General features: G+C 33.3%; 2 long non-coding RNA genes and 1 pseudogene across 2 annotated transcripts in view; all 3 read right to left on the bottom strand.

Annotated features, from left to right (window-relative positions):
• Window positions 1–427: 427 nt before the first annotated feature.
• On the bottom strand, window positions 428–2,137 carry LOC125821369 (alcohol dehydrogenase 3-like; annotated as a pseudogene).
• Window positions 2,138–2,885: 748 nt separating this feature from the next.
• LOC125821370 (uncharacterized) overlaps window positions 2,886–17,326 on the bottom strand; it is a 15,945-nt gene continuing 1,504 nt past the window's right edge. Inside the window, exons 5-6 of the long non-coding RNA XR_007442589.1 lie at window positions 3,263–3,359; window positions 2,886–2,936 (exon numbers count right to left, since the gene is read on the bottom strand). This is a non-coding gene — a long non-coding RNA (uncharacterized LOC125821370). The remainder of the gene's footprint in view (window positions 2,937–3,262; window positions 3,360–17,326) is intronic.
• On the bottom strand, window positions 6,674–7,268 carry LOC125821372 (uncharacterized). The gene is made up of 4 exons (XR_007442590.1): window positions 7,196–7,268; window positions 7,074–7,121; window positions 6,879–6,948; window positions 6,674–6,783 (listed from the first exon to the last, which is right to left on the bottom strand). It is a non-coding gene; the product is annotated as an uncharacterized LOC125821372 (long non-coding RNA).

The raw sequence follows: 17,326 nt of genomic DNA, 5'->3' as shown, positions 1-17,326 counted from the left end.
AGATAAATCAATAGTGTCAGAGCTATACTACTATTCCTCTATACAAAAGTAAGGTATGAGCTAGAGTTACGACCAATGAAGAGAAAACATTGAATGGGACAGGAAAGACCACCTGTGATATTTAGTTGGCGTTCACAAAGCTTCTAGAACTTTTGATGAATGGATTCATCAGGCGAGTACCCCAAAGCTTCTAGCTCCGTGGATGATGCAAGGGTTGCTTTCCTGAACAGCCACCACTGCTCTGAAAAAACAACACAACCTAGACCAAGAAAAACAACAAACTCAATTAACCAAAAGAGAACATAGTAGGCACTAACAGGAGATAAGTGAACATATAATTTTTGGAATAATGCTTACCCTACATGCAAGTTGACTTGCACGAAGACAGTAGCGACTAGCTAGAAGATCCTTTTCAAGGACAGTAAGTTTAGCCCTCCATGGTGATGATGCAACGAAGGCCTTCTCCCTTCAACATTAATTCAAAAGCCTTGTTGATTTAAGAAAATGGGTGTGTATGAGTGATGAATTTATCCAATTCAAGTTCCTTATTCATGTATTTCTCAACAACAGAAGGAATATCTGAACTAGGTTTGTAGTTTCCAAAGAAGGTTTCTTTGAGAGTCCTTTCATTCAGAAAGTTCATAGGGTATGTCTTGAACAAAGCTTCCTTATGGCACCAACAAGTACAGCCACTCCCCACCCCTGATAATTAATTACGACAATGTTCGTTAAGATAAATGTATTAAAAAGAACATACAATTAAGGAAATTTGATGATAGAAAACATACATCATGGACACATTCAAATGCTGGAATCATAGCATCAATATGGCCAGTACATTCCACACTCCTATCGACTCCACCATCAGTCATCTCAGCAATTACCTGATCAAATAATCAAAATTCAAGAAAAGATGTAAACTATAACTCACAACTGTCTTTTTTTTCTTTCGCGAAATGATCTATTAGGAGAAGTAAATATGAGTACCTCTTGAACTGGTTTACTATAATCCTTTGGGTTCACAAACTGTGTCACACCAAATTTCTTAGCTGTAGAATAAAAGTAAAACGGATGAATTAGTTGCTTTGCTATGAGACACGTTACAAGGAAGGAATTACTCCCTCTATCCCAATTTATGTGACTCACTTTCCTTTTTAGTCAGTCTCAAAAAGAATAACACATTTCTATAATATAAAGAGTAACAATTTAACTATAAAATGTCTATTTTACCCTTAATGAAATGATTTACAGTCTCACAAATTTCTATCATTCATTTTGGACCACAAGTTTTAAAAGTCTTCCTTTCTTTCTTAAACTCCGTGCCAAGTCAAAGTACCTCATATAAAATGGGACGGAGGGAGTATAAAATAATGGATCAAAGAATGTGTAAGGCACAAGTTAATTACCTTGCTCAAATCTGCTAGCATTTAAATCTACACCAATTATCCTTGAAGCACCAACAATTCTTACTCCATCTGCAGCCTGACCAAATGAGATCAGATCATTAGTAAGATTAACATATATATGGATAAAAACATAACAGAACAAGAAAGTTATTTGCCATGTGAAGAATACTCACAGCAAGGCCTACAGCCCCCAGTCAAAAAATAGCCACACTTGAACCTTTTGTTGGTTTAGCAACATTCAAAGTTGCTCCAAGGCTTTCAAAAACATCTGCAAATAAAGGAATGAACGTCCTATCATCAGCATGTGTAAACCACCTCAATAGATATACACAAAAAGGATTCAACAGCGAGAAAGTAAAATCTAATTAGAATCGGTTAGAGAGGAATTGAAGCAAGCAAGCACAACAAAACAAAACTAATCTGACTATTATAGCTTCTGATGGTTTCATTCCTTGAATAGGAAGTGAGTCACCTTCAAAGAACAGGATTATTTGTAGTGACTTTTTTTTGGGGACTGATAAGGTATAACTGAAGTGACTTTTCAAAGAGGAAGGAATAATCACAGAAGGCCTTTGATTGTAGCTATGCATGTGGCTCCCAAAGCGATCAAAATGCTACAGAAATGCTACAGGAATGCCCTTCCCATATAGTTGGGAAGTCACTGGTTGAAAAGAGACATCAAATGGAGCAGGCAAGCTAGCTGATTTGACCATTCCACCATATTGATACATTTTTAGATCTTAAAAAAACCAGATTCATGAAATGATTAGCAAGTGAAAGACCGATCTCTTTGCACCAATACTCAAATACTGTTGCAAGATTGGTACTGGAGCATGGTTGAGACCAATGTGAAAATACGAATGCCAGATCCACAATCTTTGGAAACGGAAGACCCCAGGCCTCATTAACAAATACACAAAAAGAAGTATATTTAAAATGCTCCTAATTTTTTCTTAGTTGAAGTTCCTATATTCTCTTAGTTGAAAACAGAATACACTATACACCTAACCTTAGGAACTGCGTCAGCAGCAACCAACTTCCCAACAGCAATGATTACCAATTTGCATAGGTGAGGGGTAGTTTTGGCCCTTTTCTGTTGAAACAGTTAAACTTAGCCATAGGGCTTTAATGGCAATCTAACAAGAAAGTATAGATCAGGACTACATGGCATCTCAATTCTAATTCAAATTTCTTTAATAAATAAAAGTGCTATGATACGAAGCATGATACTAAAAATTAATTGTTCTAGATGCAGGCTTTTTTTGAAACTGGTTTAAATATAATACTGTTAAGAGCCATACAATATTCCTCCATACAACAGTAAGATGTGAGCTAGAACTGCCACGAATTGAAAGAAAACAATGAATGGGAGAGCAAAAACCACCTGGAATATGTAGTTGGCGTTAACAAAGTTTCCAGAACTTTTGAAGAATGGATTCATCTGGAGAGTACCCCAAAGCTTCTAGCTCTGTGGATGAAAGGGTTGCTTTCCTGAAACAGCCACCATTGTTCTGAAAAAACAACACAAACCTAGACCAAGAAAAACAACAAACTCAATTAACCAAAAGAGAAAATAGAAGGCACTGACAGGAGATAGATGGAACATAGATGTTTGGAAAAATGGATACCCTACATGCAAGTTGACTTGCACGAAGACCTTCCAGAGATTTATTAGTCAGGAAGGACTTAAGTATTTCAAATAAGGACTGTGCCATAGTTTATGATAAGAGTGTAGGCATCAGTAAACATGCAGACGCATGTTAAGAAGAAGAAATGCAATAACCTAAACAAGTAAATTAAAGCAGTTGTGGTGGCAAGACTACGAAAAAGAATTATTCAAACTACAATATACCCACCTCGTCATCAATACTTCTGAAGTTTTTGAGAGTCTCTGCAAGATCTTTATGCAAACTTTCAATGGAAATTTGCCTTGACAATTGAAGTTCATACAACCTGTTCAAGTCAACAAGCAGTGAGTATTCATCATCACCATCACCATCCTGCAACGACAACAATTGCACATTTGACCAAGCTGCATCAATAGAACACAGTCACCTTCAATTTGTTAAGGGCACATACAGCAACTTCTATTATAGCAGATTTAAGTTTGATAATGAGCTCATCTTCAATCCCCTTTGATTTGTTAAGGACGAAGTCCTGTAACTCCCCACGACTCTCAGTAGCACAGAAGTTCAATGCTTTTACACAAGATTCTACGAGCTTCCTTCTCACCATTCTGAAAAAATGCCTTTTTCACCAGAAGGACAGAAGATTTAAAATCCTGGAAAAGCAAAAGAAAACAGATTTTAGTTACCAGTTCAAAAAAATTTATTTCATATTGGCAATCCCCTATACAGTTCATAATCGTAATAAGTTCCACAAATGCACCTGAAGGAAGACTTGGCAGACATCTGTGGGAGCATTTAATGAAATTCTCCATCTTAAATACTACACTTCTCCATACTGCACTAATGCCTATTTCTGGAACAATGATACATTGACAATGAGCTCATCTTCAATCCCCTTCAATTTGTTGAGGGTGTAGTCCTGTAACTCCCAACAAATCTCAGTAGCCCAGAAGTTCAAAGCTTTTATACAAGATCTCAGAGCTTCCCTCTCTCCATGCTTAAAAAATGCCTCGTTCATCAGAAAGACAGCAAATTTAAAAATCTGGAAAAGCAAAAGAAAACAGCTTTGAGTTACCAGTTCAAAAAAAATAATTACTTCATATTAGCAATCCCATATATAGTTCATGATAGTAAGAGGTTTCACAAATGCACTTAATCTTGTCTTTTAAGAGAATAGAGCTCTAGGTTCATATGAACAATGAGTTCAAGAAGATAGGGAATTTTTGCTTTGTCAGACATAAATTTGCGCATAAGCTGTGGATAATTCCTCATCATAGCAATGGTTATATCACGCATAGAACTTTCAAACACGTCCTGGCGATTACAGCATAAGCATTCAAAGAATTCAGTATCCCGGAGTAGTATGGTGGAACAACACCAACATAATTTGTCATTGACAAAGAACACTTAAGAAGGAACCTTACCAAATTACCTCAAACATCATGTTCAATAGTCCAGCCATTGCAGCTTTCGGATCCTTCTCATAGTGTTCCACCCAATGCTTGGTCTTTTCTCAAACAATAGTGACTAGCTAGAAGCTCCTTTTCTAGGACAGTAAGTTTAGTCCTCCATGGTGATGATGCAACGAAGACCTTCCCCCTTCAACATTAATTCAAAAGCCTTGTAGATTTCAGAATATGGGAAGTGTATGACTGATGAATTTCTCCAATTCAAATTCCTTATTCATGTATTTCTCAATAACAGAAGGAATATCCGAACGAGGTTTGTAGTTTCCAAAGAAGGTTCCTTTGAGAGTCCTTTCATGTAGAAAGTTCATAGGGTGTGTCTTGAACACAGCTTCCTTATGGGGTATACCAATAAGAACAGCTACTCCCCACCCCTGAAAATTAATTACGACAATGTTCATTAAGATTATTGTATAAATAAGAATATACAACTAAGGAACTATCTTTTTACACCAATAATAAAAAGATACAATACAATTCCATCCAACTTTATGGATGGAATTGGACAAAAGTAAGTTGCTATCTCACTAGACAAAAGAACAATATTTACTTTCTAAAAGATAAAGAGAGACCCAAAAGCTATAGTCAAAAATATAAAACCAAGAGAAAAGATAGTCAAACAATTACATACATAAAATCAGTCAGAGCAAAGTAAAGGTGAACAGATGGCCAGAACACGCACACTGGCAAATGCAAAGATCAGCTCATAATCATGGAACTTCGAAATCAAACTTACCAATCATCCACTTCAAGAAATCCCATAAGCAAGCCCAGGGGTTGACTATTTTCTAGCTCCGAGGAGCGCTCAGCAACTGCATCTGTTTCCATGTCAAATGCAGCATACAGATCCACCGTCACATCTCCTTGCTTCTCTTCATCCATGAGATCCTTCCCAGTAGCAGCAACAATTATTCTACCTATTTTGTTAGCCTACATGAATCCAAGAGGAAAGCTAAAATAACCCACTAACCAAACAAGCACGCAAAATTTCAAGCTAAAATACCCACATTGAACAGAAGTATTCACACTAGAAAATGTTGGAACCTCATCAAGTCTTTTAGCTAAAAATGCATTGTAATGGTCAAAAGCAGCATCCTCCTTGGGAAGTAAATGTGCATAACTGAAACAAAAACCAGGTCGCCAGTAGCAATAAGTTGAATTAAATCCAATAGTCCAGGTTACCTACCAAGAGCCAACTAGAAAGCCCAATTAGGCTTTGGGCCTTTCACAACTCAAATTAATCAGTAGATGCTTTTGCTTTTGCTCAGAATAAGCAACTTCTTATATCAATAAACAAGAGTATGTAAAGATCCTACTTATTATCCCAAAAGGAGAAGACACATACATAAATAGCATATTGTTTCCCTGTATTCATTTTATCAAGCTTACAAGTCTCTGCCTTTTGTTGCCTCCCTAGTGCCCTTTGACACCAATCTCAGGGAAACATCCTATTTTATTATTATATTAAATGATCTTTTAGATGATAACATTCATATCATCCTTTTACAAGCAGTATGTTGTACATAAAAGAAGCCACGAAAAAACTACACGAGATAATCTTAACTCCTTAAAAATACTTTGGTCCAACGAATAACAGTGCCTTTAATTATCTATTTTGTTTTACTATCATAATTCACATTAGTCGCCAGCATCATCAGAAGGCATCGGTATCCTATACTCTTAGTTATGTCAATGTGCAAGAGATAATAACCAAAATCACCAAGTCAAACTCTTAATTTTTTGATAAAATACACAACTTTTTCTACATTCTTTTTGACAAGGTAAATTTCTCGATTTGTGCATGTCATCCAAATTATATTTACACATAAAGAAGGTGTCCGATAAAATACACAGTTAAATTACCATCTACAGCTTGTGAAATAGATAATAAATAACAAAACCCATTTCTGCAAGAGCAACATAAAGAGAAAAAAAACCACTCAAGCACGAAGAAAGACATAATACTTGCTAGCAAGAAAGGTGGATGTTCATGCACTCTTTTATGCACAACAGTTATTCAGAGCTTATTTAAAGCCTAATGTTCACTACAAAAGTTAAGTATCCTTTTTGGCACTCAAATCTTTAAAGAAATTGTAAAGCGGAGGAGGAAAAGGTGGGTTGAGGTAACCAAGTATACAGATATACTCACATGCTATCAACATAAATGAAGTCTCTTTTCACCAGCAAGGCCGTCAGCTGATAAAGTTCACTTGGAACAGGATCATTTACTTCCAGGCATTGGTAGTATTGAAACTTAAACCCCAGAATCTGGGAGGCATGGGACTGCAAATAATGGAGAGAAAATGGAAAACAAATGCACTTTCAAGACTGGGAGAGCTCCACAAAACAAGAAAACAATAAGGCAACCACAATTATACCTTGGGAAATATGGGAATCAAGTCCAAAAATATACTATTTACCAGGCTGACGTTCAAAACACTCCAAAACCTGTATAATCACAGGCCAAAGATAGAACTGAACACTGACCTTTCAAAGGTTTAAAAGGAATGGAAGTCAAAAAATGGATTAAACAGAGTAGAAATGTACGATATCATTATGGATAAAGAACGTACAATATCAAAGACTCGGTTTGGATCCAAATCAAAGTGCCCAATCAACAACTGCATATGGTCCAAGAATTAGAAATACATAAAAATAAGATTTCAGCTACCAAAGTGCTGAGTTGAAAATAAACCTTGATTATGCCAACTGTAGCAGCTGAAGCATTATGGTTAGAACCCTCTGGAATTTGACAAAGGAGAGTGACCTACAATTACAGTCAATGGAAGGTCAAAATAAAGGAGAAAACAGAAGTTGAGCTACAAAGAAGTGGAGACGAGGAAAACATCACCAAAAGCAAGCATGAACTTCTAAAATTTGCCTAATCTAAAGAACAAACACATAGAGAACTTTGCTTTGTACAAAGCAAGAAAGGAATGGGATAATCCTTTTGCTTGGAAGGAGAAGTGTGAGTTCGGTCTTTCTTCCCTTACTTTAATCCATTGACTAAAGAAAGGGAAAGGATGAAAGTTCGCAACCAGTTTTCAATGGACAGGCAGAAGTCCTCCAGTCACCTCCCACACTTACGTGTCATTTAGTTGCACTTAATGGGGTCTGAATCTGAATGCTTCAGATCTCGGTCCATTAAGTGCATTTGTTTTTTGCATTTTAAAATCTCTTAATGAGGGAGGCAAGACTGAAATGATTCGGACATGCGAAGACAAGATTGCGCATATGCCCCATAGAGGAGGTGTGAGAGGTTGTCTATGGGGGTCTAAGGAGAAGTAGAGGTATGCCGAAGAAGTATCAAGCAGAGGTGAGTATACAGGACATGGAACACATACAGCTTACCGAGAACATGATCCTAAATAGGAAAATATGGAGGCCGAGGATTACAGTAGAAGGTTAGAAGGTAGTTGAGCATTGTCTAGTTTCCCTCATCACTATTATTAATATTACGCTCCTATCTTGTTCTTCGATTTTATTGTTGCATGTTTGCTTTGCTTCGGTTATCGTACTATATGTTGTTACCATTGTTCTTTTCTCCATTATTTTCGATCTCACTGTTTTACTATTGTATTTCTTTTTCATACTAACTTTTATATAAAGTCATATTCTTTAATTGAGCTGAAGATCCATCAGAAACCTCTCTAGCTTCAAAAGGTAGGGGTAAGGTGCGCGCCTACACACTACCCTCCTCAGACACCACTTGTGGGATTACACTAGGTATGTTGTTGTTGTTTAATGGGTCTGAACGGACCTGAATAAATCACATTTCAGACATATTTAGAAACGCTACTTTTATTTCCTGAAAAGTTCACGCTTCTCTTTTTCTCTTCAACAGAAAATTTCATACCTCTTTTATATTCAAGAATGGTAACAGTATATTTAAAAACACTAAGGAAGTGTTATACCATATTTACAGCAACAGAATAGATCAAAAGTGATCTATCTACAGACTACCTAACATATCTAACAGAGAATCTGTATTCTCTACATGGTTTAATTTACACCAAATATAAGACAAAATGATACAATTCATCTTAACTTTTTGCATAGAATTGCATGTCTAAAAAAATTCTGAGTTCCTCTCAGACCACCATATGCAAGCAGGGACCACTCCACCACTGTTTCTGTCTCACTATGTTCCCCTTGTTGTTCCAGGTTCTAGCAGATCAGCAGAATTAACAGACATAGTCCATCTACACCCCTACCAAGTTTAGGAACATAGCCACAATTGCAAGTGAAAGACAATATAAACAGATGGCCATTGGATTTTAAAGCTTTTCCACATAAAACACACCTTGAACACAATTGAAAGCCCTCTGTTCTTGAGTTTTCTTGAGTTAGGCAAGCTTCTCTAGCAACCAGATAGGAACTTTAGCCTTCCAAATACACTTCCATGGCCAATTTACAATGGATTGGCCTGCCTGTGAGAGGTTAAGATGCTCTGATTTAACAGTACAAATCCCATTCTTGTTTTTGTTCCAATAAAGAGTATTCTTCCTCCTTTTTGTAGCTTCTAAGCTAAATTAAAAATCATTAATTCTCCCCAGATCCCAATCATTTAAACCTCTCCTGAAGATGATATTCCATCCATTCAATCCCCAAGAACTATCCAGTTTGATGTCAGGAAGTGATGCTATAGAAAAAGAACTCAGGAAACATGTCTTTTAGTGTACCATGACCTACCCATTTATCATGCCAAAATGAAGTCCTTCTCCCATTACCCACCCTTGTACTAGTATTCATCTTAAAAGAATCGCATAGTTGCCTGCTAGCTTTCCAGACCCTGTCCCATGAGGGTTGTTGATTGGACTTGTACATCACTGATCTGTGTGGTTCTATTTTTCACCAATGACTAAACTCCACAAGGCATCAAGGTCAGAATTGTACCTCCACAACCACTTCATGAGTAAGCTTTGATTATGTTCTTCTAAGTTCCTACGGTCCATCCCCCCTTCCTTTTTGCTGGTAATGAGAGATTCCCAATTAACCAAGTGCATGCTCCCTATCTTCCTCACTCACGAAAGCTCTCTCTTTAAAATTGAAAGATAAAAGTAAGAACTCCAGTTAAATAGCCATCACCCATTTTTCTCTTTTTTTCATTGCTAATTTATTTTGGATTTCACATACTGCTTCCTTTCACTTTTACTTATATACAATACTAGAAATAGATAACTTTTACTTGTCCAATTTGGAATGCGAAGAGATGATTTGTCATTTTAGACCTATTTTACATTTATTAAGTACTAATCATTTCATTTCCCAACATGTAGCTGACTTATAATAATTAGGGGTGATATAGCAAAATTTCCATTTTATTGAATTTAAAAGAACAATACATAATACAGGATAGTATACAAAGAGAAAAACATAATTTCCACCCGTGCTTTCAACAATAATTGAGGAAGTCAAGCCTAAAATTTATATATAATCTCAAACTGCAATAATAAAAACTACAGAACATTAGTCCAACTAGAAGACCACAACTTCCATTCCTCCTTTCAACATAATAAAATTTCAGAATGACACGCAAACTAGAAGACCATAATCTCCACTGTGCTTTCACCAATAATCTAGAAACAAAGCCTAAATATCTGTAGATTCTCAAATCCAAATTAAAACATCAAAACGACTGTAACAAAACCTACAAAACAGCAGACAAAATTTATAATACCAATTAAACACTGATGAGCATTTCTAGCAGAAGTGCCTCCTAAAGCCTTACTCGGACGATTCTTCTCTCTCTTCCTCATTCACAGTGTTGTGTAATTGCCCTTCGTTAACCCTAGTTTGAGTTCTCATTCGTTTTGGTACACGATTAACTCAATAATTACGTCTCAACTATTAACTTAATCAGTTGAATACGTTGAAATAAAAAACCAAACTCACCATACAACACATTCGCTGTTTCCAACACTCCTCCGAGAATTGCTGTTGCTGTAAGCCCTAGAAACCGAAGCAAAAAAGCGTGAATTATACAGAAGAACGAGACGGTGAGAAAATGCAGAGAATCGCTGTTTCCGACTCACCATACAACGATTGCTGTTTGCGACACCACTGGTTCATCCTCCGTGAATTGATGTTGCTGTAAGCCCTAGAAACCGAAGCAAAGATCAGAAAATTTCCGAAACCCACCAAGAGAGAAACCCTACATAAAAAACCAAACTCACCATAGGACGATTCGTTGTTTCGGACACCACTGGTTCCTCCACAATAGCACCAGAGTTTTCAGAATCCTCGAACGATTCTTCTCTCTCTTCCTCATTCACAGTGCTGAGTAATTGCTCTTCTTTAACCCTAGTTTGAGTTCTTGTTCGTTTCTGTACACGATTAACCCAATAATTGGGTCTCAACTATTGACTTAATCAGTTGAATACGTTGAAATAAAAAACCAAACTCACCATACAACACATTCGCTGTTTCCAACACTCCTCCGAGAATTGCTGTTGCTGTAAGCCCTAGAAACCGAAGCAAAAAAGCATGAATTATACAGAAGAACGAGACGGTGAGAAAATCCAGAGAATCGCTGTTTCCGACTCACCATAAGTATAAAAGGTTTTTAAAATCTATAAATTAATTGACAGGTAAAAATTACATGAAGGGGAGAGAAATTGAAGGATGGGTTACGTGTGTGAGATAATAAGTAAATTAATTTTATTGGAATGAAGTTTTTAAAATATTTGATATTTAAATATTATTTTATAGCTATATCAACTATACTTTTAGTTTTATAATATATTATGTTGAAAACTTTCTAAGGATAATATTAATTTTATGATTATTTTACATGGATTAAACATCAAATACTTTAAATATTTTTACGTGTTTGTCCTTTATTATTTTATAAAGTTTGAACTAAATTATTATTTTTTGTTTAACAATTTACTAATTCAACACTCCACATGAAATATTTAATATCAGGTGAATAAATGATATATTGATAGATTTAACTAATCTTTTATTCAAAATCAAAAGATTCAAAATATTCTTTACTATTTTAAATTTGCGTAAATTATAGTAGAAAATGATTTAAAGATAAAAATAATCTTAATTAATACAATCGCTATATTAGGTTTACTCAAACTGTCTATTAGATATTTTAAAATTTGATTTGAACTATATCATGAAAATATGAATATTTATGAAAAGGGTGTCACGTTGATTTGAACTTTATCTGGTGAAGCATATTATGTGTAACTATAGTTATCATGAAATCAAATATTTTAAATTTTAAATTAAAAATTATGTCATATATGTTAAAATCGTAATTTTGAACTTGAATTAATGTTATTATATAACGTTGTGAACAGTCTTAAATTTATTAAATGGCTTATAATTGTGATATTGTTCAGCATAGAATTTAACGTGTCACTAACCAAAACGAGAACCTCCTAGGTGGGCGAACCAACAAATCCAACCCAACTTATATTAATTGTTCAAATTACGAAATACTAACCATAATGCGGAAGCTTAGATCTTATTTATATAATAAGAAATACAAATCCACTAGCGTCTATTAAATATCGTTTCTCAAAACCTGAAAGTCATCACATCGAGGACATCTAATCTCCAATTACTAAGTCTAACAGTATCAAAGACAACAGGATGAATAAATAAAATAGTTTATGTCCAAAAAACTAAGGACACCATGCCATGGCTGAGAGAATCCAACACGAGCTAGAATGAATAGCTCACCCTGGAACCTGAGGTGGTGGAAACTGGCTAGAGTTGAGGGCAAGTTGAAGTCGTTGGTACACTCGTTGCACTCCACAAAAGTAAAACAAAGAAAAACACAAGTAGGGCTCAGTAGAGGGCAACATGTACTGAGTAGATACCATCGGCTGACTCAAAATAGTAACTAATATGCATAAAGTAATAATATAAAATCAACTATATCACTTAGCAGGTGATAAGAAACAAACAATATGAACAAGTGACAACTAAAGCAATTATGTAATCAATCACAGTAGCAAGCACACACATAAGGACCCATGCCTCCACACCACGCTCATTTGGGAAATGGGTTCTTTGAGATTGAGTACATTTAGTTAATTCAATATGTTTTCCTCTTTAATGTTGCCGTGTCGGAACGTCCCGATCCAATGATACCGTGTCTAAACGTGACATTCGATCTAATAATATCGTGTCGGAACGTGACACCCGATCCAATAATACCATTTCAGAACGTGACACCCGATCCAATAATATTGTTAATTTATCATTTATTATCACTACTTTTCACTTCATTAACAATGTTTTATCAAGCTTTCTTTATTCAAGGCATCACTTCAATAGAGAAGGTTCAAGATTATAATATTCATGGTTTTAAGATTTCAGACCAATCACAAACAACATATAGATTATCCAAACCACATAACCACATAGAAAAATTCGCAATATCACTCAATGACTATCAATCACTATTAAGAGTCTATCTATCACATAGAATAAACCATAACCTACCTTTACAGAAGAACCGAAGTCAAGCAAGCTAATTCTCCAATGTTTTTCCTTTCCTCAATGTCTCAGCACGTTTCCAATCTATCAAGTATGCATAATTCATAAGTTAATGAGTCCATAGACACCAATCACACCATTATTACTATACTTCAGCCTAGGTCTCAAAAATTACCCAAAAATCATAGAGCACGAATCTAAATCAAGTTCTAAATTTCAAGCCTAAGATTAAGTCTCACTTCCTCCATTTACCATAACCTTAATGAATTCATATAATACAATACACCTAATATTTAATTACTTGTCTCAATATATCGAAACCTAATTTATAATACAACCACAACCGTACATATATATATGGAATATAGTCAAAATTTTATAAATATAACTTAGATGAAAATTGAAGAAATATATATCTTCATCATCACCTAATTATTAATTAATTAAACAATTACACTAATTTAGTCAAATACCTACGAACCCACCTGGCAGCCATAGTTTCTTTCAATTTGCTTCCACATGACCATTCTATATACTTCATATCTTCCACTACTAATACACCATAAAATAATACTAAAAAAAATTGTTGCCCTCCCCAAAAATCCAAAAACCAAATCGCTATTCACTGACATTTTAACTCAACTTTCAATTTATACAAATACATCACTTGTAATCATTAATTCAGTTATAACCTTTATCATTAATAAATTTCCAACCAACACGCTATACCCTTCCAATTATATATTTAAATAACTATATACTATAATCACATCAGGATACATGCTGATCAATGCAATTGATACAAAAATAATTTTAAAGGGAAGAGCATACAAACCTTACAAATGAAAAATTAATTATTTAATACCTACCACCAACTATATAACCCTAGTTAAAAAAATAGTTCCAAAGTTACCATTTAAAATTTATGGTAATACAAATTTACCGTAGTTAAATATTTTAAATTTCAAACTAAAATTATATCATATATGTTAAAATCTTAATTTTGAACATGAATTAATGTTGTTATATAATGTTGTGAATAGTCTTAAATTTGTTGAATGACTTATAATTGTGATATTGTTCAACATAGAATTTAACGCTTCCTAAATATATTTATTTATCCTAAATTCATAAGTTTAAATTTTAGTTCTCATAAAATTATTTTTCAGTTTTGAAATTTGATTGTCCTTTTAACAATTTTCTTTAGAAATGAAAAGGTACTGAGAGGTTTTAAAACTGTTTTTTTTAGATTGTGATTGTCAATAATAATTTATTTAGATTAAGGATAAAACTAAAAAATAAAATTATCTAGTTGGATATATAATCTCTTTTTTTTGCACATTCAATTTAAATACTATTTTATTTTATTTTTAAATGAAAACTTTTACATTTTTTTAGAAATTGAAGTCAGGGTAATGGAAAGTTTTAAATATGCATGTATATATATTTGATTGTCATAAAAATTACTCTATTCCAGAAAAGAAATTAAAAATGGATTTAACTAATTGGATATTTTTTTTCACATTAAGTCAAAATACAAATTTAAAAATTTCTAAAAAAAATAATTATATAATGCCTTTGGCAACGACTTAGCGAATAAAAAAGTTCTAATTTTCTATAATTCTTATCTACAATAACCAAATTCTTGGCATATTGAAAATATATAAATAATATAAATCACTATTGCTATTAGGACTTTTTCCAAACAGTTTTTGCATTATATACATTCCCTTGAGTTATTTTTATGTTTTGTCCTTTAATATATGTATCATAAGTGTTAAGAGAAAAAATCCACTAAAATTATTATATCATTTGCTTGACCATATTTGTTTTATTATTTTATTAAATCATTTGATTTACGAACATTTATTAGTTGTTTGAAACTAGTACAAAACATAAAAAACTTACAATAAAGATATTAATGTTTTTTATTTAATTTATTAAATAAAAATAAATGTGAAAAGTGTAAATTCTCATAAAATAATGATTTTGACTCAACTTAGCTAACTCAACAAAACATGGAATCATGTCGTTAATTTCAAGTCATAACATCTTCTCAACATTTATACAACTTGAGATGTAGATATAAAATTATATAGTATTAGAGACTTAAAGATCTCATAAAATTTCAAAAATCAAGTTCTAATTAGAGTTATCGAATTTTTATTTGCATAATGATATACTTACAAAAATAGACATAATTCTCCATTGAGTGTATATATGAGATCGTTTCTTCGCTGACTTGGTAGATTATTCAATAGATCTACCAAATAGAAGTAGCATCCACCGAAATATATCTATATTTATCCTTTCATAATCACTATACATACTTGTTCAAACTTGACATCGATAACATACAAATTACTACCTAAATCACTTGCATACAATCACCATTATCTATGTATTACTCATCACTTCAAATGATGAAGATTAATTATCATAAACCAATGAAATATAAAAAATAATCATAAGAATAAAAAAAAGACACGAAAAGAAAAAAATGTTACCATGTTTAAGTGGTTGAATAAATATAAGAGAATAGAAATTCTGAAATTAGTAGATTTTTAAGAAGATGTAAGTGATGGAGTTAATATTATCTATGCATCGTGCGGGTGCTTATACTAGTAATTATAATAATATTCTATATATACGATAAATGAAAATAGTTTGCAATGTGGTTAAGTGGTAGCTATTGAAAAGTCACATGACAATTTTTAAGTTAATAAATATTATAACAAAAAATTTAGGTAAATAATTAAAAGTAATAGAATTAGAAAATACATGAATAATAATTAAATGGAAACAAGATAAAATCTTATATCAAAACGACTTTTGGCATCACCGGAAGGATCGAAACCACATTCGTAGACCGACAATTTTTCTATTAGACTTTTTTAAAAAAAACTCATTATCTTTAAAATAAAAACCCACATATAGAAGAGATCTAAATTAACTTTTTTTTGTTTCATAAACTTATCATTTTCACAAGTTATAAAATAAATTTTGCATACATTTAATGTAATATCAAACTAAAATAAAAATATAATAATAATAATAGACTAATAGTAATATATATATATCAATATTCTTTTTTATTATATAGGAGAGAGTTCGTCAACGTGCATGCTTCAGCGTGTTTAGAAAAAAAATATTTAAAAATTATTTCTTTTGTCTTACTTTAATTTAATTAGTGCATAATATTTTCGGGATCCGCTTTAGCTATGACTTTTAGTAAACATGTTTCGGAAAAAAAATTAAAAATTATTTATTTTGTTCTAAGTTAATTTTAATTATTGTATAATATTTTTGAAATTATGGGATCCTTTTTTAGCTATGATTTTTAGTTTTATATTCATATTCTTTAGTTATAGCTTTATTATTTTTAATGTCGGTTATATTTGTTTATATCTTATAATTACTTTGAGTAAAAAATCAACGATCGATGACTAAAAATACTTTAATTATGAACATCTTAATAAACCTTTTCACATACAAACAAAAAGTAATTAAAAATTTAAAAAATCTAAAAATCATATTAAATTTTAATTAACCTTTCTAAATTCTATCTATATCACATTAATTAAAAATTAAAAATAATTAGATATTGGGCTCGTGCTAGCATGGACACCTGTGTTATATCATAAATGAAAGTAGTTTGCAATGTGGTGAAGCCAAGTGACAGCATAATGAAAAGCCACATGAAAAATATATTTGTAACGACCTATTTCCGTCATTATAGAGAAGCCAACGGGAAAAAAATTTGAGCCAAAAAACTTTTTCGTAGTAACTTGAGATTTCTCAACCTAGTCCATATTTGGACGAAATCGGAGTCATCAAAGTCTAGGGAAATCTGCTAGCAATTGGGGTGATTTAATTATGATTTTGGTCACATGAGTAGATAAATAAGTCGTTAAGGAACTTCGTACGACTTTACGGAATTGAATTCGGGCGAGTAGAACTCTCAGAATTGATCTTAGCGTGAACGAGTAGTTTCTGAGTGTCGTTGGTTGAAGGTGTGTTACGAAAATGAGGACTTGGAATTATTAAAATAGCTCACTGGTTCGTGCAAGCCGCTGGGGCGGGATTTTTGCCTCCAGGGTGGGGCTGCTGTAGCGGGTCCAATGCGACTTAACTCGGAAATAAACCCCAAAACATCTTTATTCTGCACTTTTCGACTTTGAGCGTAAGGAGACGAACCCCAGGATTCTTGACAGTTTTCCACCATTTTTAAGGCTAAAGGTAAGGTTTTAACTCCCCGAACCCGTTTTTCGATTTGTAGAACGTAATCTAATGGGTAATTATCGAGGGGAAGAGTTTTGATCTGAGAGTTTATGGTGGGAAAAAGCCCTAATTGGGATAATGA

This window comes from Solanum verrucosum, unplaced genomic scaffold, assembly GCF_900185275.1.
Source record: "Solanum verrucosum unplaced genomic scaffold, falcon-dt-bn FXZP01001203.1, whole genome shotgun sequence".
Lineage (NCBI taxonomy): Eukaryota > Viridiplantae > Streptophyta > Magnoliopsida > Solanales > Solanaceae > Solanum > Solanum verrucosum.
The sequence above is the reverse complement of the archived record's forward strand: the minus strand, read 5'-3'. Positions and strand labels throughout refer to the sequence as shown.